At 38.5% G+C, this 27,130-nt stretch overlaps 1 long non-coding RNA gene across 2 annotated transcripts in view; it reads right to left on the reverse strand.

Moving 5' to 3' along the window:
- The window catches only part of LOC309867184, a 283,984-nt gene that overhangs the window by 243,985 nt on the left and 12,869 nt on the right, over nucleotides 1-27,130 (reverse strand). The window contains exon 1 of one of the 2 annotated variants that reach the window (XR_014313029.1): nucleotides 26,512-26,583. The exons of the other annotated variant lie outside the window; for it this stretch is intronic. This is a non-coding gene — a long non-coding RNA (uncharacterized lncRNA). Of the gene's footprint in view, nucleotides 1-26,511; nucleotides 26,584-27,130 lie in introns of those variants that run through there. 2 annotated transcript variants of the gene reach the window in all.

A 27,130-nucleotide genomic window follows, 5' to 3' on the forward strand; every position in this document is an offset into this window, starting at 1 on the left:
TTGCTTCTGTCCTTAAATGTAGAGTAGATGTGTGTCTGAGTAAACATTCAAAATTGGGGCACTTTTCTTATAACTTACCATCACCCAGAGTCCCCTATTTTAGATAACTCATTAAATTTCTTGTAGCCCCGTCCATCTTGGCCTAGAGGCTGCGAGGTCGCCTTCGAGGTCGCCTGCCCCAAAAGAACTCTGAAGCCAAGTTCAAGTCTTCACTTTTAAACTTCTCTTTGAAAATAAAAAAGATGCAAGGGAATTTTGAGATGTTTGAGGATTTCTGGAAACTTATTTCCTTACCACTACAGAAAGCTGGGCTGGTTATTTCATCCCTTGGAAAAGGTTTTCGACTTTCCACTTTCTAGTATAGGAGAGTAAAAAGGCTCTGTCCTCTGGAAACTCCTTTCTTCCCCCAAACATTCTGAATTGCCTACATTTCAGTTCTAATTTGTTATTATATCCAAATGCCACACGTGCCCCGTTCATTTAAAAAGAAACCCTATTTAAAAAGAAACTCTATTTTCTTCCAGGCTCTTAAAAACTTATTAGCTATCTCTCCCCCTTTTTCTCCCCAAGTTTACTTACTTGTTAGCAAATTGGATTAGTTTCATCAATTAAAAGAGCTGCGGTCATGGCCACACAGCTAACGATTGTTATAGACACTTGCTTAACACTGCAAAACCTGCAAGGTCTCCAGCAAAGGATTTTAAAAATCGGGAGGAATTAGGGCCATACATATTAACTCTTGCTCACAGGGCTTGAAACCTAACCTTGGGTCAGCCACCTTCTGAAAGGAGACCCATCGAAAATATTTGAAATTTTGTGGGAAGATAGAGAATGCTGGCAGTTTTGTGAAGCAAGGAATGCATTTCCCTTTCAATTTAGCAAGCACTTATTGAGCACACAAATGATCAATAAGCTGTTGGATCTATTAAAATGACCCAATCCCGCCTTCAGAGAGTTTTACATTTTTTTCCCCCTGCTTTCCAGTGAGGTAAGAATGTGCTTACGTGAATAATGGGCAGTTGAAAGTACGCCAGCTTCATTCATGTGGAAAAATTAAATTTGGTATTGAATTGAAGTTATTTAATGCATACAAATATGGTTTTCTATATTTTTAAATGATGTTTTCATGCCTATTAGAGCCAACGCATGATTTTTCTGTAGTCCTGGGACATGGGGAGAGAGTGAATAAGGAACTTTGTTAGCCAATCATTTCGACATACTTTCCTACCAGAAGTTTTGAAGAATCCATCCGATTTCTGAATCCTACCTTTACCTGCCGGAAGAGTTAGCTAATAGACCTGTGACCAGGATCAGCAGTGGGGAAGACAGAGGGGGACCGAGGGAACTAAGGACCTACTGGGAGTTATTCCCTGAATAATAACTGGCTCTAGAAACATGGGCTGGGAAAGGAATGGAATCTGGCTGCTGAGCCAACAAAGCCTTCTGAGGATTCTGTTTTGATGGAGAAGTGAGGACTTATGTCAACATTTGGAATTCTGCACGACTTGAGGCATAAATCCACCCTTCCAAGTGCTACGTATGTGTTCTATCAGCACCAACAAGAAAAGAAAGAATTATTTGATAACACTCACATTCACTATAGTTACAAACTTTTCCCAGTGGAATTTACCCTAGTCTTTTTGCTCCAACTGCCACTTTCTTGGCTTTGAACAACACAACTGCTGCTCGGTCTCTTGCTTCTTGGTTTACCTCATTTTTTTTTTTTTTTTTTTTAACAGACTTTGCTCAACTTGAATATTTCTTTGTTCTCACGAGTTCCCTTCTATTCTCTTTCTGGAATTACTTCCTTACCGACAACCTGTCAGCTGGTGACATCTCAAACCATGGTCCATCTACAGGCTTACTTTGGTCAAGTTCTCTTTTTTGTAGAAACAGAAATAAGTTGAAGCTACCTTCACAAAAAGGAATAAAAATAAAAACAAAAAACAGAAAAGAGGAGAAGGGGAGAAAAGTGAAGGAGTCTGTTAGATTTTAGGAAGAATGACTGACCCGGGCTGGGAAAGAGGTTAGGATCCAAGATGGCTTTTCTCTCAGTTTCTCTCTCTCACTGGCTCTAGTCATTGCGCACCACTGAGGACTGCCTCTGAGGATTTATTTCGTTGTTATATCTCTGTGTAACCTTCTTTCCCATGACAAGCTTCCTTTGTTTCTCTGTGTCCTTTCAGACTCTGGGGTTTATCTACCCCCAATTCAAGCTACCCACAGAGATGAACTTGAATTGTTGGAACTCAAACTTGAACCCTTATTAACTGTGGCTGAGGGAATGTGCATCAGATATGTACAGAGGGGGAACAACAATTCCTTGTGGTGGAAGCGATCCTTGAACTCAGGAACGTTCATCCTAACGTGTATGTTACAAAGCTGGCCCTCTCGCCTATGTTCTTGGCTTAAAATAATCCCAGGGTGGAACTGACCATCTGTGTACCTTCAACCAGGCAAATCTCTCTACCTTCTCCGTTCCTACAAAAAGAAAAACAAAACCGGCACAAACATTTTATCCTGGCTTCAGTTCTCAGGTTCTACAGCTCAGTTATTTGTAACCTGTCTTGGTTCATAATTCCTTGTTGTCACTTTGTCCCATAACTGTCGTGAAATGTCACATAGATTGATCTCCCTCCCCCACCCCCATTTCCACCACTACTTGAATTCAGGTTCTTTTCACTTCTCTGTATGATCATGTGTATTTCCCAACTACCTTTTCCTTTGACCATCTTCTCCATTTAAGTCATGTGTTAGGGACTGAATGTTTGTGTGCCTTGGAAACTCATATGTTGGAGCTCTAATCCTGTAGTGTTAGGGGGTGAGGCCTTTGGAAGATGATTAGATTTAGATGAGGCCATGAGAGTAGAGCCCTTGTGATGAGATTAGTGCCTAATAAGAAAAGGAAGAGACACAAGAGCTTACGTTCTCTCTGACACGAGAAAGTGGACATCTGCAAGCCAGCAATGGAGCACTCTCCCCAGGAGCGGAATGGGTTGCGACCCTGACCTTGGACTTCACAGCCTCCAGAACTGTCAGAAGTAAATGTTTGTTGCATAAGTTCCCCTTCCCCCCTGCCCGCCCTGCTGGCTGCCATATTTTATTATAATAATGCACACTGAAGAAGACATTGTTCTTTCAAATAACTGGCTAAAGATTCCATGACCACCATGGTAAGGGATATTTGGGGACCTACTTTTGTGGTACATTGCTTTAAAATCCACCTTGTCTACTTTGAGATCCAAGTCTGTTCTTCCATTATCTGGTCTTTTGACTTCACCCCGTCAGAAGGATTTCTTCCCTTAGAGGCCTGGTCTCCTCAACACCATTGTGTCCCCATGGGTGGCTAGGTTTGGCTAAGCTGACTCCTTTGCTTGGAACCGTTTCCCCCTAATGAAAATGTTTCCCATCATTATGAGCTTTACATTTATGATATTAAAACAGTGTTTTAGGGACGCCTGAGTGGCTCAGTTGGTTAAGCAGCTGCCTTCGGCTCAGGTCATGATCCCAGCGTCCTGGGATCGAGTCCCACATCGGGCTCCTTGCTCAGCAGGGAGCCTGCTTCTCCCTCTGCCTCTGCCTGCCATTCTGTCTGCCTGTGCTCGCTCTCTCCCCATCTCTCTCTCTCTGATAAATAAATAAAATCTTAAAAAAAAAAAAAAACAGTGTTTTAGCTTTTGGTAAAAAATAGCATCTTTGGGGCACGTGGGTGGCTCAGTGGGTCAAAGCCTCTGCCTTTGGCTCAGGTCATGATCTCAGGGTCCTGGGATTGCGAGCCCCACATTGGACTCTCTGCTCAGCAGGGAGCCTGCTTCCCCCCCTCTTTCTCTCTCTGCCTACATGTGATCTGTCAAATAAATAAATAAAATCTTAAAAAAAAAAAACAGCATCTTTGTCTGTATTTTGTTGTGTTTTCCATTAAAGCAAAAGTAGTCAGCTAAGTTCACGTACCATCCAATACCTGCTTCAAAATGGTTGCCTTCTAGCTCCTCTCTCTAGAAACCCAGCATGAGGTTGCCTCTGAAATCAACCACATCATCAGTATCCCCCTTAGGAGGCAACAAGTCCTCATGATTACGTGTGAGACGCTAAAGGAGGGTGGAATTTAAATAGACCAGAACCCTTGAAATATTCCAGAAAGATGCCAGAGGCCCTGCATTAAATCAAGTTGTCCGCGCACAATGGAGAAAAGTGAGGACATTCACTTTGGGATGAAAATCAACTTAATTTATCTAAAACCACATTCAACATCAATTTTTCACCATTAAGGGTGAACTGCTGACTCAACTATTTTTTTTTTCCCCCTTTATGATGAACAATTTGAGGTCTCCTTCCAAGATAGCCCGTGGGTCCTCGGCTGACTGCAAGCTTTAGACAAGCTGTGATGCCAAAGCAGGCCTGCTCCGTAGCAGCTGCTAACCCAAGGCATGCCTATCATTTGCTGTTGACAGGCATTAATAAAAACCTAATTTGAGGAAATTATGAAAAACCTACTCATTATGCAATCTGGTTTATGTTTTGGCATGTGGCAATCATTGGCTTGATAGCTCAAAAAACCCCTCATTTCCAGAACTTTATGGCCTCTGTTTCAATTGCAGACCGGCCAGAGCCTCTCACTTCTCCCACGTGTGTTTGATCTCCTAATTGGCTGAAGACATACCCACAGGTTTGCTTTATGATGCTGCCGGCCTCAGTCTGAGCCAAGGTGGGATGGCCACAGGAATCCGGCATTGCCTTTCACAATCGTACTCGGCTATCTCAAGAAACTTAGTTCTGACCTGTCTGTCGAGGGCATTCACCCTCCAACTGCCTCTACCCTTAACTTGTTCCTTACGGCCTCTGTGGACTTTCTAGGCACGTGAGTAGAACCGCTGTCCAGATTTGGGAGGACAGTTCCCATTCGTTTCTAGTTTGCATGAAGAGTAAGTACAGAGCGACCTTTGCGTGGCTTGTGGGTCCTTTGGCCTTGACTGTAGCTAATAAAAAATATGTAAAATGTTTGATTTTTTTTTTAATTAAAAGAGACTTTGCTATTAATGGTGCCCTATCAAATTCTGTGAAGATAGAACATCTTCATATTCTGTTAAGTCCGAGAGGGTTAAGAAAACCCCCAAATAATCTGGCTTTAGATTCTAGGCTTCCTGCTTCTTAATGCTGGGTTGGATTTTTTGTTTGTTTGTTTGATTTTGTTTTGTGCATCTTCAGAGAAGAATTGGTTCCTTTCAGTGGCCTTTGTCATCATAAAAGTCCCCAGATAAACAGTGATAGCAAAGTGTAGCCGTAAGCTAGTCAAACAGAAATGCTCTGGACAAAGGCTGGCCTGTTCTATCTGCCTTATCTTTTCCTGACTTAGCAAATGCTGCCCTCGTCCTTCTTTCTCCCACACGCCCCTTATACTTTCCTTCCTCCTTCCTCTCCTTCTTCTGGCTTCTCCTGCCTCCCCTCCCCCACCTCCCCTCCCCCACCCCACGCCCCTCCCCCACCCCTCGCTGCCCTCCCTTCCCCCTTTTTCCCTTCCGCCGTCCCCTCCTCTCTCTTTCCTTCCTTCCTTTCCTTCCTTCCTTCTTTCTTTCTGGCATCTGATTCTGATTGCTCCTTCTTCGTCAAACGCACTGACTTTTGTTTTTGTCGAAGTCTGAAAGCAGAAGGTATTTCTCTGCTAATACTACAAATAGGGCTGATTCACTTACCCTTTCCATTTATCAGTAGCAAGTTCAGTCTAAATAGAAATCCTGCAGTGAACGAAACACACAGGAGAGACAGGAAAGACAGTATTTCTACGTCTCTCTTTTCCCCAGTTCCACCACTGGAGATTTGTTTGTAAGGCTTTATTTCTTCTAAAACTGGAGGCATTACAACTCTCCTCTGGGAGAGGTAATATTTTTAAAACATCCTTTAGCACAAATTGTTGAACATACACCAGAGAATGTTAGGGTCAAAAAGCTGACATGATCTTGCTGGCCTATTCCATCTTTTAAAAAATCAACTCTGCGGTGGTCTAATTTACAAACGTATTAAGTGTTCTGTCTGATGCACGGTGATTAACGTAACAGTCAAGATATATAACATTTCAAGACAGTCAAGATATATAAAACTCTCAGTACTCTTCGTAGGATTGTGCATACGTGGTATCATGGGATATGTGCTCTTTTGTGTCTGGTGTCTCTCACACCACATGTTTTGAGATTCACGCATGCTTTGGCATCTGTCAAGAGTTTGCTGTTTCTTGTTGCTGAGCAATGTTTCATCATATGGCTAGAGTCTGACCCGTCTGTACATTTACCTGTTGATGGACATCTGCACTGTTTTGAGGTTTTGAGCTATCATGAACAGAGCTGCTATGGACATTCCTGTACACGTCTTTGTGTACAGGACACCTGTGGGTGGACACCTAGCATTGGAATTACAGGGTCACATGTTAGTAAGAATACGTTTAACTTCATAAGTCACTGTCATTTCTTTTCCCGGTTGCTTTTACTCTCTCACACACCAAATCAAGTCGTTCCACGTATTTGCAAACACTTGATATTGTCAGTGTTTTAACGCTTTAACCATTCTTGTATGTAGAGTAGTGGTATCTCCTTGTGGTCTTAACTTGCACTTATAGTTGACAACAGCGGTGGTCTAATTTACAAACGTATTAAGTGTATCTTTCATTTTCATTATCACTCAGGTGTCTTTGTGAGGTATTTGTTCAAATCATTGTCCATTTTCTAGTTGGGTCATTTTTTTCATTATTGAGAATAAGAATTTTTTTGTTGTTATTTTCTATGAATAAATTTTGGATACAAAACCAATATTTCTTCCAAGTATTTAATGGAGCATAAATCCTATCCTTATTTAAAAAAAAAAAAAACTCTGTTATTTTCAGATGTCTATTCCTTCAGATATATTCTGGAATGACTTTGTTAAATTTGGAAACAATTTACTTTTAAAATTTAATTAGAAATAGTTAAATTTCATTGAAATGATTAAATGAGCTTCAGGAAAGCTAAACAATTTTATAATACTATCTTTCTTTCCAGTCCTATGACTAGAAGTCCAGTACGGTTTCCCATTTATTAAACTCATATTTTATTTTATTTTTTTAAGATTTTATTTATTCATTTGATAGAGCATAGGCAGGCAGAGTGGCAGGCAGAAGGAGAAGCAGGCTCCCCGCTGAGGGGAGGGAGCAGGGTGACTGAGTGGGGCTTCATCCCTGGACACTAGGATCATGACTCATGACCTGAGTTGAAGGCAGACACTTAACCAGCTAAGCCACCCAGGCGTCCTAAACTCATATTTTAAATAAAGTTTCAGGATTTTAATATAATCATAGAATATTTTTATTAATGCTTTAATATTTTAATATTTATTATAATGTAACAAAGATTTTCCCACTGCATTGTCTAATTGTATTTCTAGCCCAACTATTTTGTGGGAAAGTTGCTTGTCTTTGAATGTTTGAAAGTTTGCATTATCTGGGACAGATCTTTCAGTAACCACTCCCAAACCTTAGTTCTACACAATAATGTTGATTTCTTCATCAGGCAAAGCCCCTTAACAGGGTTGGACAGTTCATCATGGGAATTACCTATATTACCTAAACTGAATGACCTAGATTGAATTTACCTTGGGGCACCTTTAGAGAAAAGAAAAGTTTTCGCAATTGTCTTAGGCAGGAAGGGGTCATTGCAGAATTGAGTATCGGCAAGAAAATGCTTTGTCTTAAAATGGACGTGGGTCACTTCTCACAATACACTGGCTAGCATTGGTCATATGGACGTGAATACCTATCACATAATTAGGAAGCCAGGCACTCAGAAATAGAGGAGGATGGGAGATTTGTCCTCCATATTTATTTTGTTGACACAATTCTTTTATTAGGTTATAAGGATATTTTATTGAACTTTTGGCAGTTTCCTAGGGGTTGTTTGCATTATCTTTAAATAATTTTGTTGTCTCCTTCTAAAAGAACATGGAAATGGTGAAAACTTTCAAAATGATTCAAAGGAGCCGTAGTGATACGGAGATAGTCTAATCTTTCACTTGCGGCTAAAAGGCATACCTCAAATGTTGTAGAAATAAGTGTGAGCTTTGGTGTTATTTGGCATAAAAAAGTGGAGATGGAAAGAAGCTTCAAAACATAATAAAAATAACTTACATTTTAAAAAGTATGTTTATTTTCCAAGTGATTTTTCAAAGCTTATTGTAGTAATCACATAATTTCCTTTCCTTAATCAGTTGGTCTTAGGAATGGGAGTATGTTGTTCTATGTTATACCATCTTTATAGACTAAATCATTCAAGATTTTTGTCTTCTGCCATGATGACAGATTTGATCTAATGGGATTTTATATAAAAATATTTTTTCTTAACATTAATAATTAAGATGCACTTGGAGCCTTCTTTTAGTGTTATCTTTGTTAGGTCTTCAAGGTATTAGGAATTATTGCCTTTAAAAATCAATTGAAAAACATTTCATCTTTTTACATGCTCAAAAAAGCTTATGTAGTACGGGAAAAATTAAAAAGAAATGCATGTATAAAGTTATATAGGCATCTGACTTGGAGGTTAATCACTGGAATTTTGTGATTTCTTTTATCTTTTGTCTGTTCAGGTGCACACATATTCTAACCTTCTTGAATTGATTTTGATGATTTATGTATCAGAAAAGTTTCTAATCTTTTTATATTTTTGAAGTATCAAAGTTTTTCTGTATTATTTAATGCTTTCATTAAAAACTTTTGTGTTTAAATTTTTGTACTTATTTTTTCTTATTGTAACTAGATTTGACAATTGTTAGTGTATTCCCCTCAAATATCAATTCTCAATATTTATTTAAATATTTTATTTATTTATTTATTTGACAGAGATAGCAAGAGAGAGCATAAGCAGGGGGAATGGGAGAAGCAGATTCCCCCTGAGCAGAGAGCTCCATGCAGGACTCCACCCCAGGACCCTGGGATAATGCCTGAGCCAAAGGCAGATGCTTAACTGACTGAGCCACCCAGATGCCCCTACTATTTATTTTGCAGTTCCACTTAGTTTCATTATTCTAATTTATTGATATATTACCTTAGTTTTATTAGTCTTTTTCTAAGACTACTTTCTTTGGTTTTCATTGTGTTGTTCTCTTTCTAACTTCCTGATTTGACTTCGTATTTTTTTCCTGTTGAATAAATGTTTGCATCTACAAATTTGCTTCTAAATATATCTTAGGCTACATTTATAACCTGATATTATATGATAATCATATATATAATTGTCTAACAAGCTTATAATTTTATTTTCCTTTCCTACTTGAGATTCTCTAGTTGGTAGGATACATATGCTTTTCAATTATTTTGATGCAATACTTTGTTATTAATATCTAGCTTAATTGTGCTGGTCAGAAAATGAAACACCCAGTTTCTATTTATTGAGATTTTCTTTGAAGTCTAACACTTGCACGATTATTATTTTTTAAAGGATTTATTTATTTATTTGAGACAGAGAGAGAGCGGGTGGAGTGGCAAGAGAAGAGGGAGAGAGAGAATCCCAGGCAGACTCCCTGTTAAGTCTGGAGCAGGACATGGGGCTAGATCTCACCACCAATGAGATCATGACCTGAGCCCAAATCGAAGGTCGGATATCCAACTCACTGAGCCACCCAGGCACCCCACTTGCACAATTATTGTAAATCACCCATGTTTCAGGGTAAATAAGAATCCCTGAGGGGTTTAATGACATGCATGTATCTAGTCCTCTCTGGAGATTATGGTTCATTAAGCCTGAGGATTTTCTTTTTTTACCAATAGTTAGTTGATCCTAGTATAGCCATATTCAGAGAAACATGACTATAAATGGTGGGGTGACTCCTGAATAAAACCCATATTGTCCATTTGGTGGTGGCGGGGGACAAGGGTTCATATCCCATAATAGGTTTTAATGATATTTTTCAAATTCTTAGAAATGACTTTAGGCATTATAAGGAAAATGGGATTTAATACAAAAGTTAAGTGTTTACAAGATCACTGAGAAGTTCTAAAGGGTTGGGACACAGGAGGCACTTTTCAGGGAAGCTCCCAGAATACCAAAGAATAGACCCAGCAGGGAAGCCACTATTTCTGAGGTCACTGCTTCAGCTGTAACTGCCTCTTGACACTCAGGAAGCTGGAGACAATGGAAACTAGGACACTGCCACCATCGCACCTCAGCTTCTGTCATCTAGTTTACAGAGAGAAACAGCCAAAAAGGAGTCCGAGATCTAATAAAGGTAATGTCTTCCTTCTGTCTCCCAAATCCTATATAAGTGCATCTCAGTGACAAGACTAATCCACGTCTAGAACAAAAGAGGAGGCTGAAGGTGATAACTTTTAGCTTTCTAGTCTCTCCTGCTAGAAGCTCGATGGGGTAGAATTTGAAAGCAGCAATGTGCAGACAGAAACCATGCGTTTTAAGGGTGTGGCAGTGGTCCTGAAGCAGAAAGACTACAGAAGACATCTAGAAGGAGAAATCCATGCTATGGCCTATAGTGTTTATGGTTTATGATGGAGAGTGGTAAATTACAGATGGCCTCAAGATTTTTGCCATGTATGGCCACTATATAAATTTTGAATTCAAGTTAACATGGAACTTTTCGGAAAACATCTATTATCTAAGGGAATATCTGAGCTTATCTGAAAATAAACTATAAAAGTCGGAGAGAGAAGTAGTTTAGATATTTAATATATAGGAAACATCATCTCCCATATGGAAGCTATCAGAATAAATATAAAGGAAGACTTCAATAGATACAATATCTAAAGTGTAAGAAAATAGGAATATATGAAAACCATTTAGAAAGATAAATTCTGGGGGGCGGGGAATCACTTGCTCTGTTGGAACAAGGAAGATGTGGATGGAAGTTCTAGGTCTGTTTTTATGTGGTATGTTACTCAAGCAAGTAATTTAATCTGAATAAACTTGCTTTGTTCCCACCAAAATAAGATGTATCAGTTAGCTATTGCTGTATAAAAAAAAAATTCTTCCATGATTTCTTGGTTTGGAATACTAAGCATTTATTTAGTATTTCTTGAGAATCTGAAGGTCAGCTAGGGGATTCTTCTGGACAAAACAGGGATTAGTCATGTGTCTGTAGGCAGTTGTAATTTGGGGATGTGGGTGTGCTGATTTCGGCCAGGCTCTCTCACACGTGTGTCAACAGACAAGCTGCATCCTCATTTAGAATGGTTTTGTTTGGGACAAGTGGCATCTCCTCTCCATCATAACAAGCCTTGAGCTTGTTTTCTTGGCAAAGAAAAGTTTTAAGAGAAAGAGTGGAAGAGTGCAAAGCTTCTGTAAGACTCGGTTTGGAACTGCCACTCTGTCATTTTCATTGTATGTAAGTCACAAGGCTAGCCACAATTCAAGGATTTGAGCAAAATGTCTTGAAGGATAGCTAACAAAATACAAATGTCATTGTATTTAGGGGAGGGGATTGTAGGTATGTAAAATTTTCTCCTTTTTGCTAGTGTTCTATGAATTTTGTACCTTGAACTTAACTATTATAATCAGAAAGGGTATTCTTTAAAACATATTCATTATTTGGGAAATAGACTTACTAATATAAAATAAAACATCAATTCACTTGTAACCCAAATACCAGCTGTAGTGATACTCTAGTTTGAGAGTTTAGCAAAACTAACTTGAATACCCTTTCTTAAAATTATACATGAAATGTGTATACATTGACTTTTTGTGAGTTCTCTGGGTTGATCTTACTTTCAAAGCTCACAGAACACCAGATCTCAGCCACAATGGCTGCTATCCCACACCTGGGCCCCCAGTCTCTTTTCCTTGCTTTATTTCCATTCGCAGTATTAACAGTGGGCTTTCAGAAGGCACAGACTTTACTAAGGGTTTGAGGGTGACCAGGGTGATGGGAGAAATCACTGCACAATATCACACAGAAAACCACTTAAACTATTAGATGAATTTGACATTAAAGGTGCTTCTTTCACCTTGCCCTGGCCTAGCCCCAGCCTGGGTCCTGGCCTATGTCCCTCTGGGATGTCACCCTTCAGCTGCATTGGTTGGATAGTCCCTTTTTTCCATTCTCTTCTATATCTTGTTCTTCTCCATGCTGCTTCCAATTCTAAAAATTCTTGGGGCACCTGGGTGGCTCAGTGGGTTAAAGACTCTGCCTTTGGCTCAGGTCTTGATTTTAGGGTCCTGGGATTGAGCCCTGCATTGGACTCTCTGCTCAGCAGAAAGCCTGCTTCCCTTCCTCTCTCTTTCTCTGCCTGCCTCTCTGCCTACTTGTGATCTCTGCCTGTCAAATAAATAAAATCTTTAAAAAAATTAAAAAAAAAATTCTTGACTTTTCTCCCCTCACCTAACAGTTTTACTACTTCTGTTGTTTTCTGCCTCCTTCTTACTCTGCCTATAGGGCGTTTCAATAAAATACTTTGCTTTAAATATAAGCGACTGAGGGACCTCTATTCTAGAAAAAGTACATGGATATTATTGCACAGAGAGAGGAAGTAGCTGTAGTCATCATGGTTTAAAATTGTATCAAAGTCTTCTACACACATGTGCGTCTATTCAGCAAATATTTGTATGTATCACTATCTTCCAGGCCCTGTGGTCAGCCCTGGACACCCAAAAGTGAGTACACTCCTGTCCTTACAAAGATCATCTGCTCTTCACATCTCACTTTTCTAAAGTCATCCTGAGAATCTTTCCTTAGAGGTTTTACAAATTATTAAAAAAAAAAAAAAAAAGAAAAAGAAAAGTGTATATACCAATCTCCACGGGACATAACGGTTGTAGAACCTGAAATCAAGGCAGGAACATAACCATGATGCATGTTTGCTAAGGCTCTTGGGAAAGACAATGATTCATTTATTTACCAACCAAGAGTTTCCAGCTGCTTTGACTACGGATCAGCAAACTCCTAGAAGTCAGGATGGTCCAGAAGGCACCGCACACACAGTTCCCTGACTTCAAACATCTCTCTGTCAACCAGGGAAGGCAGAATGCATGTTCAATAAGCAACGAGAGGACATTCAAATACTAACTCCTCCATTACGACTGCAATTTCAATGCCCAAACTGACAAGGAGGAGCCTATGTGAATTGAAATGTCCCAAGGAAATTCTGCAGAAGAATCAGGTCCTGGTACACACCTGAGCAATATCAAAAGCACTCCGGTCTACTTCAAATTGGACTTAAAACTGGTCCACTTGTGAATGGATAAATGGGACCTTATTTATGTCTCAGAGTTAGACTGGCCATCCACAACTCACCCAAAAACTTGTTTCTTTTATTCTTGCTTCTGCTAGATACCAGTCTCTTGTATCTTCACCCCTACTCAAAGCTCTATCACTCAACGCAGAAGAGAAGACACCTCATTGTAATCCATGACAGAGATTTTAACAAGTTAATGAAAAATCTACATGTTCCTTTATGAGAGACAGTCAACTCTCAAGAGGGAAAAAGGCTGGGGGGTGGTAGTGGAACTCAATAGCCCATTCAGAGCTGAAATGTGAACACTAAGGCCACTCTTTGGATAAATTCAAGCCAGATTTGGCCTGCAGCTCTCACGGGGTCGTTCCCAGATGAGAGCAGGCCCTCCGCCTGTGCCGAAGAAGTGCGGAATAATGCCTCTTTGAATTAGTTTCAAAATAGTGCTGCAATGCAGACTGACAGCTACTGATGCCAAACGGCAAGAAGCACACAGAATAGCAGTCTGTTAAAGAACCCATAGTACCACTGAAGGATGTGGTTTTTAATATAAATTATAAACTTTAAAAAAAAGAAACCAGAATAAACTGTCACCGAATGACGAGCCTCACCATGGAGCATCGGGATTTTTCTTTTCATCAAGTCAAGTCTCTATGAGATTAAAAATAATAAAAAAGTAAAGTAGTTGCCTCATCACTTACAATGGCATACGGCTTTCCTACACAAACTTTAAATAAATATAGTATGTTTGCAACCAAATAAGATCGATTGCAGAAAATGTACGCACTCTACTACGTGTATAAAAGTAGATCTTGGCATAGTTGGCTGTAACTTTTAAGATTACAGTTTTTCTGAGCAAATCAGAAGGAGAGTTGCGTGTGGAAGTTGGAATTTTTAGTGAGGCACAAATTTCAATCCTTATTAGTAAAAATCTGGATGGGATCAAGTCGTTTATGCAGTTGAGTTGTCTAGTGGATGAACTAGCTTCTACTTCTTGAACCTACCGCTTTGTTAAAAAATAAAATGACTATCAAGGGATTAAAAAAAAAAATTGTAGAAATAACAGAAGAGCAGCCCAGGCTGTGGTTTAAGGCTCTGAATATAGAAAGCATGTGCTAGTCCTTTGGCCTGTGGAAGACAACACTCAAATTTATGTATGCTTCCCTCCCACCACAAATTTCTAAGTTTCTGCAAAAATGCTCCTGTGAAAGACCATCTCTTACCATCTTTAAAGCTTTCTGTACTAGTTTGCTGAGGCTGTTGCCACCCTGTACCCCGGACTGGGGTGACTTAGCAGAAATTTATATTCTCATGGTTCTGGAAGCTTAGCAGTCCAAGGGCAAGAAAATTGCAAGATGATGATGATGACGATGATGATGATGATTTTTTCTGAGTTCTCTTCCCTTGGCTTGTAAGTGGTCATCTTCTCCCTGTGTTTTCACTTTGTCTTTCCTCTGTCTGTCTGTGTCCCAATTTCCTCTTCTAAGGACACAAGTCACAGTGGATTAGGGTCTGCCCTAATGAGCCCATTTTAGCTTCAGTGACCCTATCTCCAAATATAGCCATGTTCTGAGCTACCAGAAGTTGGGACTTCAGTGTATGAGTTTTGGAGAGACATAGTTCAATCTGTAATGTCTCTTTCCATCTCTGCCTCCTTCTTCCTCACATATTTACCAGCCCCTAAAAGTACATCTGCATTGGCTTAATTGTCTGTTTCCTTCACCGGAATATAAATCCTTGAGCTTCATAAGGCCTGGGAGCCTTGGCTCCCAGGGCCATGCTACCATTTCAGCATGGAGACCATTGCCTGCCCCCCATTGGGCACTCAAATATTTGTTGAATGAATGGCTTTGGGTGCCCAAAGAAGGAATATCAGCAAATGTAGAATGTGTTGAAGTCTTGGGACATATTCAAATTGTAATTATCAAAAGCCTCTTTTTAAAGCTAGCAACCTGAGCTATCTCTAAGTAAAGTTTGACAATCTATGGTCAAATGTTGGTGAAAGCTTGCCAAAAATATTTCCTGGGGCAGGACTACTGTATTTTACTGAAAACATATCCTTTTTTTTCCCTTTTCTCTCTTTCTTTCTTTCCTTTTCTTTTTTTATTCAATGGTTTTGAAAGAAAACGATGATACTGTTAGATGGACTTTAAAAAATGTTTTAAAAAAACGAAAACAAAAGAAATGCCTTGACATTTCTTTTAAAATGTCGTTTCTCCTGAAACCCCAACATCTGGGTGCCATGGGTCTACTTTCTGTCATCGGTTAAATGATTGTCTATCCTTCCCAGGCTTCTTTTGTAATGAGTTTTGGCACATGGGAATTAATTTCATTTCCCTTTTCACACTTAAGAAAAAAAAAAAAAAAGATTAACAAAGCAAAGGAAAAAAAAACAGGCACAGACTTGCCTTTTGTAAATCTGTAGTTCTCCCAGATTTTCCATAAAGGTTGCAGGATGGAAAGACAGTGCCTCTACTACTTTTATGGGGAACTTAATCACAGAAAGCAATACAGGAATTAGAGACCTTGCCAGATAAGAGGGGCAAGCTAGACATTTTAAATGCCTGCTTTCACCCTAGGAGATTTTCTCTTAGGAAGTGGTTCTTGAACTTGATAATGTGTCAGATACAAGCAGATCTGGTGTTCACTATCAGCACATTTGATTCAGGAGGTAAAGGAATAGGCCTGAGAACTTGCATTCCTAAATAACTTCCCAGGAGAGTCTAGTAATTGTCTGGGGACCCAACTTTAAGAACCAGTCCCTAAGACATCAGGATGACCTTGGGGTGGTGACAGTTGACTTGTATCAAAAAATTTTCTGAAAGGCCAAGGTGATCCTGATAGTGGGAAGGAAGGTGAGGGTTGAGGGTGAACAGCAATTATACTGTTTCTCAATCTCTACCCTGCCAATATTTTCAGAGTGCCTCCCTTCTGGAAAGAAGTCTTATTAGGCCACACTATTTCTGTAGCTACTCACATTGGAGAAAAAGTGTGCAACTAGATAGCCTAGTCAACAACAACAAAAAAAATGCATCACAATACAGTTCTCTTACAATGAATACTTCCCCTATGATTATTTTAAAATTAGAACAGATAACATAGGCTTATAGAGAAACTTAGAAGTATTTAGAATAATAGAGTGAATTTCTTTTCCAGCCTCTCATTTGATGTCAGTTCATGCTGGAGCCATCATGCCTCCATACTACTTTGTTCTTCTTTCTCTTGAAAGGGTTTTTTTTTTTTTTTTTTTTTTTTAAAGATTTTATTTATTTGACAGAGATCACAAGTAGGCAGAGAGGCAGGCAGAGAGAGAGAAGCAGGCTCCCTGCTGAACAGAGATCTCAATGTGGGGCTCGATCCCAGGACCCTGGGACCATGACCTGAGCTGAAAGCAGAGGCTTTAACCCACTGAGCCCCCCAGGTTCCCCTCCTGAAAGGTTTTAACATGTAGGGGTATTTCCCAAAATATAGAACATGAAATCTTTTTCTAGTGAATCAGTTGGTTTTTCATTACAAAACTAGGTCCTGGTCGGGGGGCAAGGGCAAGGGCAAGGAGGCTCTCATGTTGCTGTAGCGGCCATCGCCTCTTCATCTGAGACAGGAACATGCATGAGCCAATGAATGATCCACCGTCGTCGTCCTCATCGCACCTTCCAGGACTTGGGAAAGATTCGAAAAATGTTCACATGGTCGTAAAGTTTTTGTAAAATTTGCAAAACTGTAATACATTTCTATATTTTCCCTCCAAGTCCCTCCTTCTTATCCTAAATTATAGATGTTAGAGGTCCCCTCTAGATAAATTCTGGCTTACCTGTTTATAAATAAAATAAATGGGAAGGGTTAAAAACTGCAACATCTTTCCCCATAAATTGTACAGTCTTTTTGGAAAACTCTCCTTTGATTTTATCAAAGAAAACAGAATGAAACAGAAACAGGAAGCACTGTTGTAGGAAGGCATTTTACTCTCCCATAATTTATCCTTAATAGATTTATTGGTATTATTGAGAGATCAACTTAATGAAGTTATTTGTGTCTTTTAGCTTTTAATTTAATAATTCAAGGCTACTAGCAAATTCACAGATCAAAGGTTTAAGCCTTAATTGGTCACTTGCCTTTGCATTTGAAAGGCTGCTTAATCATTTAAAGGTAGTTACATTACTGTTGTTAATATAAATTTCATGGCTTTTTTTTCTTTGATTTCTGTTCAAATGCATTTTTCAGATATCTCCTGCTTGCTCTCAGTGGACCTGGTCTTTCGATCCAATGACATTGGTCCTGATAGTAATTAGCATATAGCTAGCTCTCGAAACCTCAGAGTCTCATCTGTGAATAAAGATGCAGAGAATCCTACCTTCCTCTTCCTACTTACTCCCAATCTGGGAGTAAATGAAGCAAATACATTAAGCCCAATGTCTGGCAAATACTGGGATCTTCAATAAGTACTAGGTGACTCTGCATAAAGGAATAGAGCACGGAAAGCTATTCAGACAACTTTGATTTTGAAATATTAGGCCAAATATATTTCTTACATTATTTGCTGAATCAAGAAAAATGCATGCATGTTGTTTTGCTTTAAATACCCAGACAACAGCACCCAGATATAAACTACCAAGCAGCTAATAATGCAAATCTTGAAGTCATGCCTATGCCTATCAAATTTTTAAAAAATCAAACCATAATATATCACTAATGCTCAAAATGAAACTAATGGTCTCATCAAAGGAGGCAAGTCTATATAGTTGATGATTTGATAATCACCTAGCTAAATTGGTCCTTCTGGTTCTCTTATCAATAGACATAGATTATTATCTGAATCTTTTGTGTAAGGATTAGTATCAATCAAACTATGTGTAAAAATAATCTTGTTGACTCTGGTATATGCTGCTGTTACATATTGCTATTTTTCTTGATATTTATCCTCTACTTTATACTTTAGTACAGAACCCCTAGATTTTAACCGGACTTACAGCTGTCAAGAAAATAAGATTATGTTTTTGGCCACCCGAGAAGCAAAGTGTATCCATGTAACAAACTTCTGGCCAATGATATGAAAGTAGAAGTGATTATATATATATATATATATATATATATATATATATATATATATCTCACTCCCAAGGAGTGTATTTAAAGCAGGGATGGGGGGCATTGTGCCCTTCCTTGTCCCCTTCTCCACCTTTCTGTTTAAAATGAAGACATCATGGATAAAAATGGAGCCACCATCTTGGATGGTGGGTGACTTCCAGAATAGAAGTCATGTATATGCAAAAGAAAAATGACAGAAACTCTGAGCTCCTCTGAACTGTGTGGAAGAAGGCCACCATAACTGCTTTGGTTCGCCTAAGACAGAAGATATTAATTTTCTATTTTCACCACTGTTATTTGGAATTTTCATTTATGAACATGAAACCAACCCTAACATAGTAGTCTTATTGCAGAAGTGTTTGGAGGTCAAGTAAGGACATGACCTTTCAGGGACTTCCTTGTCACTATGAATTTCTTGAAAAGGTGTATTTTCTTTCTAATTTAAGTCGCTCATTGTTTAGAGTACAAATAGTTACAGGACAGGACAATTCTACATCATGCATATCTTAATTTTTATTGAAGGAGCTTTATATGAATACCAGGATATATATGAGCAATAGAAATATATAAAAGTAAGGACTTATGAGATAAAATTCTAAAGTTAATAAAAAGAGAATATAATCCTAAATTCTTGTATTTACAATCATAGATGTTTTTGTAAGCCATTCTGAAGTCCTTTGTGGAAGAGGTAGGGAGAAAAGAACAGATCAACATAACAAAAACCCTTCCAGAAGGTAGTACAGATTCTAATGGTGCTAGTCAGATTATGCCTGGAAATGTTCTTCACTGATAGGAAGGCTGTGCTTTTTGTCCACAGGCGGATGGAGATTTTGCAGTCACTAATACCAGCAAAGCTCCTGGCTGCTGCCTGTTTAGCCCTGGTCTTTCCTTTGATCAGGTGGTACCAATTTGCATGTCAGCTTTGCACTGGGGGCACCAGGCATTGGCCAGAGGACAAGCTGAGACCACCAGTTCATCCCATGCAAATAATTCAACAGCTCACACATGATAACCTTTGGTGTTCTCAGCTCAGGAAAACATCTTCACCAAAAACGTTCCAAGTCAAAGAACCATTGATGATGCCTTGGGATGTGTGCATGCGTACACGTGCACATGTACCTGCCCACACACAAACATGCACATGTATGTTTTAAAGAAATGAGGGTAAGGGAACTGATTTATTCTGAAACTTTCAATCTTTGATTAGAGGCATTCACATGTTAATATACCAAGTAGTCATTTTACTGCAGAAGCTGAAAAATACATATGCAGCCATGATACCATTTCATGAATACATTTCCTGTGGATGTTATTTGCCTGGGCCTAGAAGAAAGCCATCTGAAGCAAAATAAAGAAAAATCAAATTCCTAATCAGTTTATGAACATGAAGAATTTTCAGCCAAACTTATTGTAAGAGTAATGTAAGCAGGAAGATGCAAGAAACAACAATAACGAAAAACAGAAGAAAGAAAAGAAAAAAAAAAAGAAAGGAAGTCAGTTAAGTGGAATTTAAGTTGTCAGGCTACAGTGCAGAACTCCATTACCATATCTTTCTTTTTTTTTTTTTTTTTAATAGTATTCTCTGAAAAGCACTAGATGTAATAAAGTCAATTTAAAATTTGTTCTACCAATCTTTTGCATCTGTAATTTTCCCATTAAACGTAAATGCCCATGAGGCAAGCTATTTGCATTACATTGCATTTGCAGTCTTTAAAACAAACTATAAATCCCCTCCTTGTTTCATGTGATTGATGCTGTGTGTATAAATACCACTATAAACCTCAAAGGGGGCTAACAGTGACAGTAAATTAAAGTTTTCAAGTCTGGCAGCATCTCAGCACTCCAGCCCTTGATCTTAAGCAGCGTTGTTAACCCCCGCCTCATTGCCCTCCTGAACTCACCTTTTTTTCCCCCTTCTTTCCCGCTCTGCCCCCCATTCTGATTTCCTTGGGAAACACCTTCCCGGCCATGCAAGTCACACCAGGGCAGAGATAGGCAGTTAATTAAATAGAGGCTTGGCGGCTTGCTGGAGAGTGAGGGCCCTGCCTTGCAGCCCTCCAGTATGGGAGATGAAGAATCTTGGGGCCCCTTCCCTGTGTAAACAATGGTCAGCACTGAGGTACTGATTAACTGGCAAACCCCCCATGTTTAGCTGCTTTCATGGTGATTGTCTTCTGCTCAGTGGACTTCCCATTAGGAGTAGGAGACATGTTGACAGAGAAGTGATGCAGGCAAAAAGGAGGAAAGAAAGGTTTTTAGTCATATTTTTCAATTTCCACTTTTTCAAATCACCTCTCTATCCTCATTCTTTTATCCTTCACTTTAATACTACATAACTGATAGACTTGTTTCTTATTAAAAGTTAAAGTGTGACAAGAAGATCTTTACCTATATAAGAGGGCTTACTTGAAACATAAACAAAGATAATGACTCTGGAACTTCAGAGGACTCCTCGTTTCCATAATAAATTGGTGGGTACTGCTGGTAAATTCTGTCTTATCTGGATCTTAGTGCAGTAGGACTGAATTTGGGGAAAACTCAAAATGGTTATCTTGAAGAAATTATAAATGTTGACTCCCTGACTCTTTGCCTCCCATCTCAATGTGTGGGGTTTCTTCTCTCAACATGTAACAGTAAATTCCTTGACCTACCTCATGTGATCGCTTCCAAAAAATTGCACCAAGGCTAATTGATTCAGAGTGTATTGGGATTTCTCATTGTTATCTCAAATGTTCCCCATATTTTTTTTTTGCATTTTCCCCAGAATAAAAGGAACATAATTGTAAAATCCCACATCAATTTTTTTTCTAGCTGTATGTGTCATATATGACTTCAAAATAGGAATGTAAATTAGTAGAACCTCACAGCTCATATATGCAAAATTCTTGAGGGAATGGTAAATCTTCAAGGATGAGTAAATTATTCCTCCAGAAGGGGAAGAAAAGACACAGAGGGAAAGCAATTGGGAGGGGGGAAGCAAAGACAGAGGAAGAGAAGGGAAGGCAATGAGACAAGGAAGCTAATTAATTAATTTAGGCTATTAATCTAGACCAAATGTCCTTTGACAATCTTAGAATCAGTGGTGTATCCCAAGTGAATATTGACAGGGACATTGAAATATACTTGGAAAAGAATAATGTATGTGGTTTTTCATTTCTTCTATGATCTTTTAATAATCTAGGTGGAAGAATCTATGAAATATCAATACTGCGAGGAAAAAGTTGCCCAGGAGAGAATTCTGGAGACCTCTTTGGTCCTTTTTCTTTCTTCTCAACTATATAGATGTCCAACCATAGAACCTGTTCATTCTGTTGCCCAAATCTCCTCACTGAGAAGGTAGCTTGTGTCAATCTATGCTTTCCCCTCATCATGCATCTGGTTTTACAAGTCTTTCATAGCCAGTTGCCACAAAAGTGAAAACTTCCATTGACTTGGCTAAGGACACAAATTTTATTAACATTTCTGTGAATGATTCATTAAACTTATTTATAGCCAAATAAAGGAATGCTGGGAAAGTGGTAAGAAAGTTCCAGTTATCACATCTCCACTATGTGCTTCTCACCCCATTTGGTGATTCATATTTTATCAGCCTTTACAATAATCTCATAAGTGGCAGTGTTTGGGGGGATTGGTTTTTTGTCTTTTTTTTTTTTCTTTAAAAATTTAGTGGAACCTGTTCAGAAATAGAAAATGTGAAGTCCTTAATACAGATCCTAAGACAGAGACCCCAGGATCTTCCAGCAAACCACTAGGTCCACATGATTTTTAAGGTGCATCATGCAAGTTTGCAATCTGGTAGGAAGCTCTAGTGATCTTGTCACTGCATCATGTTTCTGCTATTGGAAATAAACAGAATAAGGAACTGAACTCTGTGTGTATGCATGTTCATTCACATTTATTGGTATCAAGAGACCAAGAAACATAATGGGAGACTCAGAGAAAAAGGTCTATTTTGGAATTGATAGAACTTGGCATCACAATTAGAAGCAAGGAAAGCTAAAGGCAATAATTTAAACTTGTCTTCTTCTGTTTTCTTTCCCCCCCTCCCAATTGTTCTTGCTCTGTTTCTCTTACTTCCCTTATGGAGGAGTAATTTACTCATCCTTGAAAACTTGCAATTTCCCCCAGAATTTTGCACGTGTGAATTGAGAGGTACTATTAATTCATATTCTTATACTGAAATCATATATGAAACATAAAACTTGAAAAAGATTGACTCATGATGTCACGGTCATCTTCTTTTCATCTTGAGGAAAAAAAAATATTGTGGGAAGCATCTGAGTTGCCCCAATGCACCCTGAACCAATTACCCTTAAAGCAGTTCTTGAAAGCCATCCCATGAGTTTATTTTCAAGATCATTTGACAGCCTTTACAAAAATAGACATCACCTCTCTGTACCTATCTTGCCCTAATATAAAGTTCCTCAACACAGATACTCCTCCGAGATTCTCCATTCCAGAACTTTTCTTGTTATTTTCCTTTCCAACTCATAGATCAAAACTTACCCATCTTGTGTCTCCTTCCCTTGACGTTACTATTCTAGGCTAGATAAACTGATTCCCACTCTAGTGATATCAAAAAATGACCCTTTGCATGTGTGTCTATTTGATCAGGAAAATTAAAAGCCTTAAATCAAAGGAAGGACTATTGGTGGAAAGCACCTAGTCTACATTTAGTTTTCTTCAAATTACAATTCAATATTTCCAGCAATAAGGGGATATGGAGATTAGTATGATCTTAAAGGAAACAGGAGTGTTGTCTGATGAGTAAAGTGAAAGTACATTTGTTCACTGCCTGAAGGCTCCTCTCTGTGAGTCCCTGTCCTGGAATTTCAAGTTGTGAGTGAGAATCTTAGATGAATTTTTGATTATATGTCCATCTCAGGCATTGGGAATTGATGTCTCATGTCCATTAACTCAGTCAATATTCTTTGATGATTGCTTACCTTTCATTAATTCAAACACATAGAAGGGTAACTCTCTTTAAGGAGAATACAAACTAGAATAAGGTACAATCTCCACCCTTAAAGAAAGTATAGTCTATTACTATTGAATATGAAATAAAATGGGATAAATACGTTGCAAGTGATACAAAATGTGATGTGAATTCTGATGCAAGAGAGATGATATCTAGTATTTGTGCCATAGGATCATATTTCTTGTTCTTAAATGGGTATCAAGGACAGGAAGATTTTGTCCTTGATTCAAAAATTTTTTCTTATTTGAGGAGATTGAGTAGAGGTAAGATTGAAATGTAGAATTATTTATAAGAGAACATAAGCCAAATTATTATTGATATCCAATGGCAGAGACTGAAGTCTAATTCACAGGGAAGTTATGAGCGCCAGTAGCATGTCTCCCATTGTGTCATTGTGAGAAATTGATGTGGAGAATCATGTCATTGAAGATACATTTATTTTAGCCAATATTAATTTTTCCTTGATACCACAGACATTTGTTGAGTGGATCGTGTACCAAAGTGTGGAAGAGGTATGGAGTAGAATCAGACCAGGGTACAGGTGAGAGTGACTGAAAGCATTTCATGAAAGGGACATTTTGTCTCAGGCACCTGGATTGAAGCAAGTGAGTTTTCCTGAGTAGGGGAAAGCTATGGGTATAGAAACCAGCAAATGAAGGAGAGAAGATGGTAGACTGGTTGACATGGCCAACAAAGACTGTTCCTGACAAAGAATAGAGAGATGTGTTCTCACCTCAGCCACAGGTTGGCTGTCAACGGGAAGGTCATGATGTCATTGTGGAGACTCGTGTCTCAGGGCTAGGTGGGGATAATGGAAAATCTCCCCGGGGCCACCGCTCAAACCAAGCCCTTTATTTACAGGTAGAAATGAAAGTCCAGTGTTGCCAGATCTGAATTTTCAAGAAAAACTTAAAAATCGCTATTTTTATTCGGACTCTCAAGTTTTAAATGTCAGCCACTAATTCAAATATCCAATCCTTCCCTACAGGTAAATTAAAGACAAGAGGAAGAGAAGAGTCTACCTCAATCCTCCTTCGTGACCTTAGAGAACTGTAATTTAATTTGGTTTTATCTAAATGTATTTATTTTTTGAGCTGGCAATATAAAATGATTGTGAGAAATTTCTGTTGCTGTTGCGGAGAACATAAACAAAATTCTTATTTTTCTACTTTGAGAAATGTCACGTTATTTGGTCTATTTCATCACTAATTACCTTTAAGAGGAAGACAAATTAACATTAGAAATATAAACTGCCAAACGGTGTACACAAAATACATTTGTAGTTTTGATTCTGCCATGGTTCTGAATTTTTTTTTTTTCCAATCTTGGATATATGTATGCTCAATATTTATCTCTATTACATCATCTGTGGTAAAACACATTCCACTGTCTTATTTTTCCCTGTTAGGCGAAACCGGAAGAATACTGCTAACAAAATTACAAGCCCAGAATCTTCATGAGTCATATACTCAAACCCTACTGTTGACACAGACTCTATAAACGGAGAATATCACAGTTGAAGCTCATACCAAAAAACAGAGTAGCAGCTGATTCTGTTCAGTAGCAGGACATGATGGAATTGAAATTCGGCTTTATTTCAGCTAAGCATCCATGCTCCTAGATGTCTGGGACTCTGCAAGTGCAACCTTTGCACTGACCAATGTCAAACACATCCTTCTTTGATACTATGAAAGCTCGCATCTTTTCCGGTCATTACTGTTTTTCAGGAATTAATTGATTGTTAGTGTTTAACCGGAAAAGCCAGAGAGAGAGAGAGAGAGCAGGTGCCTCTACCTGGCTATCATAGAGGCAGTAATAATCATAATGATGACTTGCTGTATTAAGATATGTGCCACCAAGTACCCATTTCAGCCCAACCAGATTGCAAATAACATCCCTCTTCTTCAATCACCCTATTAATTTGGAAATGCTTAGATTTAAAATTCAGCATAGGAAACTACAGATTCTACCAATTAGAATAAGCCAGACTTGTCCTATTAACACTGCCACTGTGCTGTTTGCTTCAACAGATAATGATAATTTAACTTTGAAATAACCTTGTCATTGTAAAAAGAATTAAAATTATAACTCTTCCACAATCCTGGTGTGCAGCTTTCTACAGACTGTGGTGTGCCGAATTTCAAGTAATATTCCTCTGTCGCCCCATATCCCCAGGTCCTGGATAAAAATGAAATGTGCATTTCATAAGAAGATCCCAGTGAGCAGTAATAAGAAAAAGTATTCAATCATAGTCAATTGGTTAAAGCTTTGGGGATGGGCTAGAGCCACCATCTTCTTTTTTCATAAGGACCCGAATAAAAAAAAATAAACTAAAATATATCTCAACCTCCCACCAGATCCAGCTGGCTAGGGAAATAGATGGAGTTATATCGGTAATAATATGAAGATAATTTCCAAAGGATTATTTTAGAATTAGTGGAGGCATCATCAATCACCTCAGGTCTAATAAACAAAAATTCTAGTCAATGTAATATAAGTTATTTTAAGCATAACCTGAGGTCATATCAAAATATATACCTGATGCCATTGTCTCCCCTGCAAATAAAGGGAGAGAAGAAGTGTATTTTTTTTTCTTTTAATGTATGAAAAACCCAGCAACACTGAGCTTTTGCAGTATCAGGATTTCTGTTTTCAAAGTTGTCAATAAAATTGAAAACAGAAATTGCTCTAACGATATTTTGAGTTCTTAAAAAAAACTGAGAGAAATATATAACTATATGTTCATATATTTCTAAGTTTCTTAGGCCTTCGAATTTGCTTTTTTTTTTTTTTGGAAGGGGAAAGCATTTTGTTCATAAGAAGTTATATTATGCTAGATAGCTGTAAATAAGTCAGTCTTCAAAAACAATAAATAATCCCCAAGTTGGCCAAATGTATTTTCACATCGGCTTTTGTCTGCACAAAAGTGAAACATCTTCCAAAATTCTGAAATCTAGGAAGCAAAACTCAGACTGCCCAAGCAGACGTGTTTTTGTGAAAATCCAGAATAAAGCTTTCTTTTTACCTACCAGGAAACCTTTGGTACAGCCAATATTAGAGCTTGCATATTAAGCCACTCCAAAAACAGTTGGGAACTTTCATTCATTCTGATTCACTGCAAAAGGAATTTCACTCTGTCTCAGCTCATTATGAGCAGATGCTACTGAATATACTGAGAAAAAAAAAAAAATCAGTGGCACCAGGAAAGTCCAACATTAATAAAGAAAAAATGCTTAAAACAATAGTTGTTTAGAGATACCTCAATGGATCCCCCTGCTCCGGAACCTTCTCCTGGGTTGTGAACAATCGAAGATTTATTCGAGCTCTCTGCACACTGGGAAATGAAGACCCAGAAGCTCATTATCATGTCTATTAAAAAGCAGAAACTGGGGTACATCTAAGAAAAGATGTATTACTTTTTAAACCGCACTGCAAACTGCAGACCAATAGGGACTTGAACTATATAAAAATACTCTCAGTAGTAGGGGAGTGGGAAGGGGGTGGGGCAGAGATTCACTCCCCCAAACAGCAGGAAAATACCATGCCCTGAAGTTCCATTGTTGTCATGGCTTTGGCAAAAATGGCTCTATTGGATTTTCCTGAAAAGGGATTTTTGAAGTCAGACTTTTGTTTTTGTCAGGGGACGAGATACAGCAACTCAAGTAACTTCGGGAGCTACGCTCTAGAGGAGGTGAGGGAGGGTGTGATTATCAGTGACCAGTTAAATTCTAGTTAACCCCAATTATAAACCTTCACCTTTGCTAATTGGATGAATTTGTCAGCAGGCAATATACTTATAAAGTATAGTGGAGCCAACTTTGGGCCACTCGATTATGAGATAAAAATCATTATGGTTGGCATGGCTCATTTCTTAAGAG

The sequence above is a fragment of the Mustela nivalis genome, assembly GCF_964662115.1.
Source record: "Mustela nivalis genome assembly, chromosome: 6".
NCBI classification, from domain to species: domain Eukaryota; kingdom Metazoa; phylum Chordata; class Mammalia; order Carnivora; family Mustelidae; genus Mustela; species Mustela nivalis.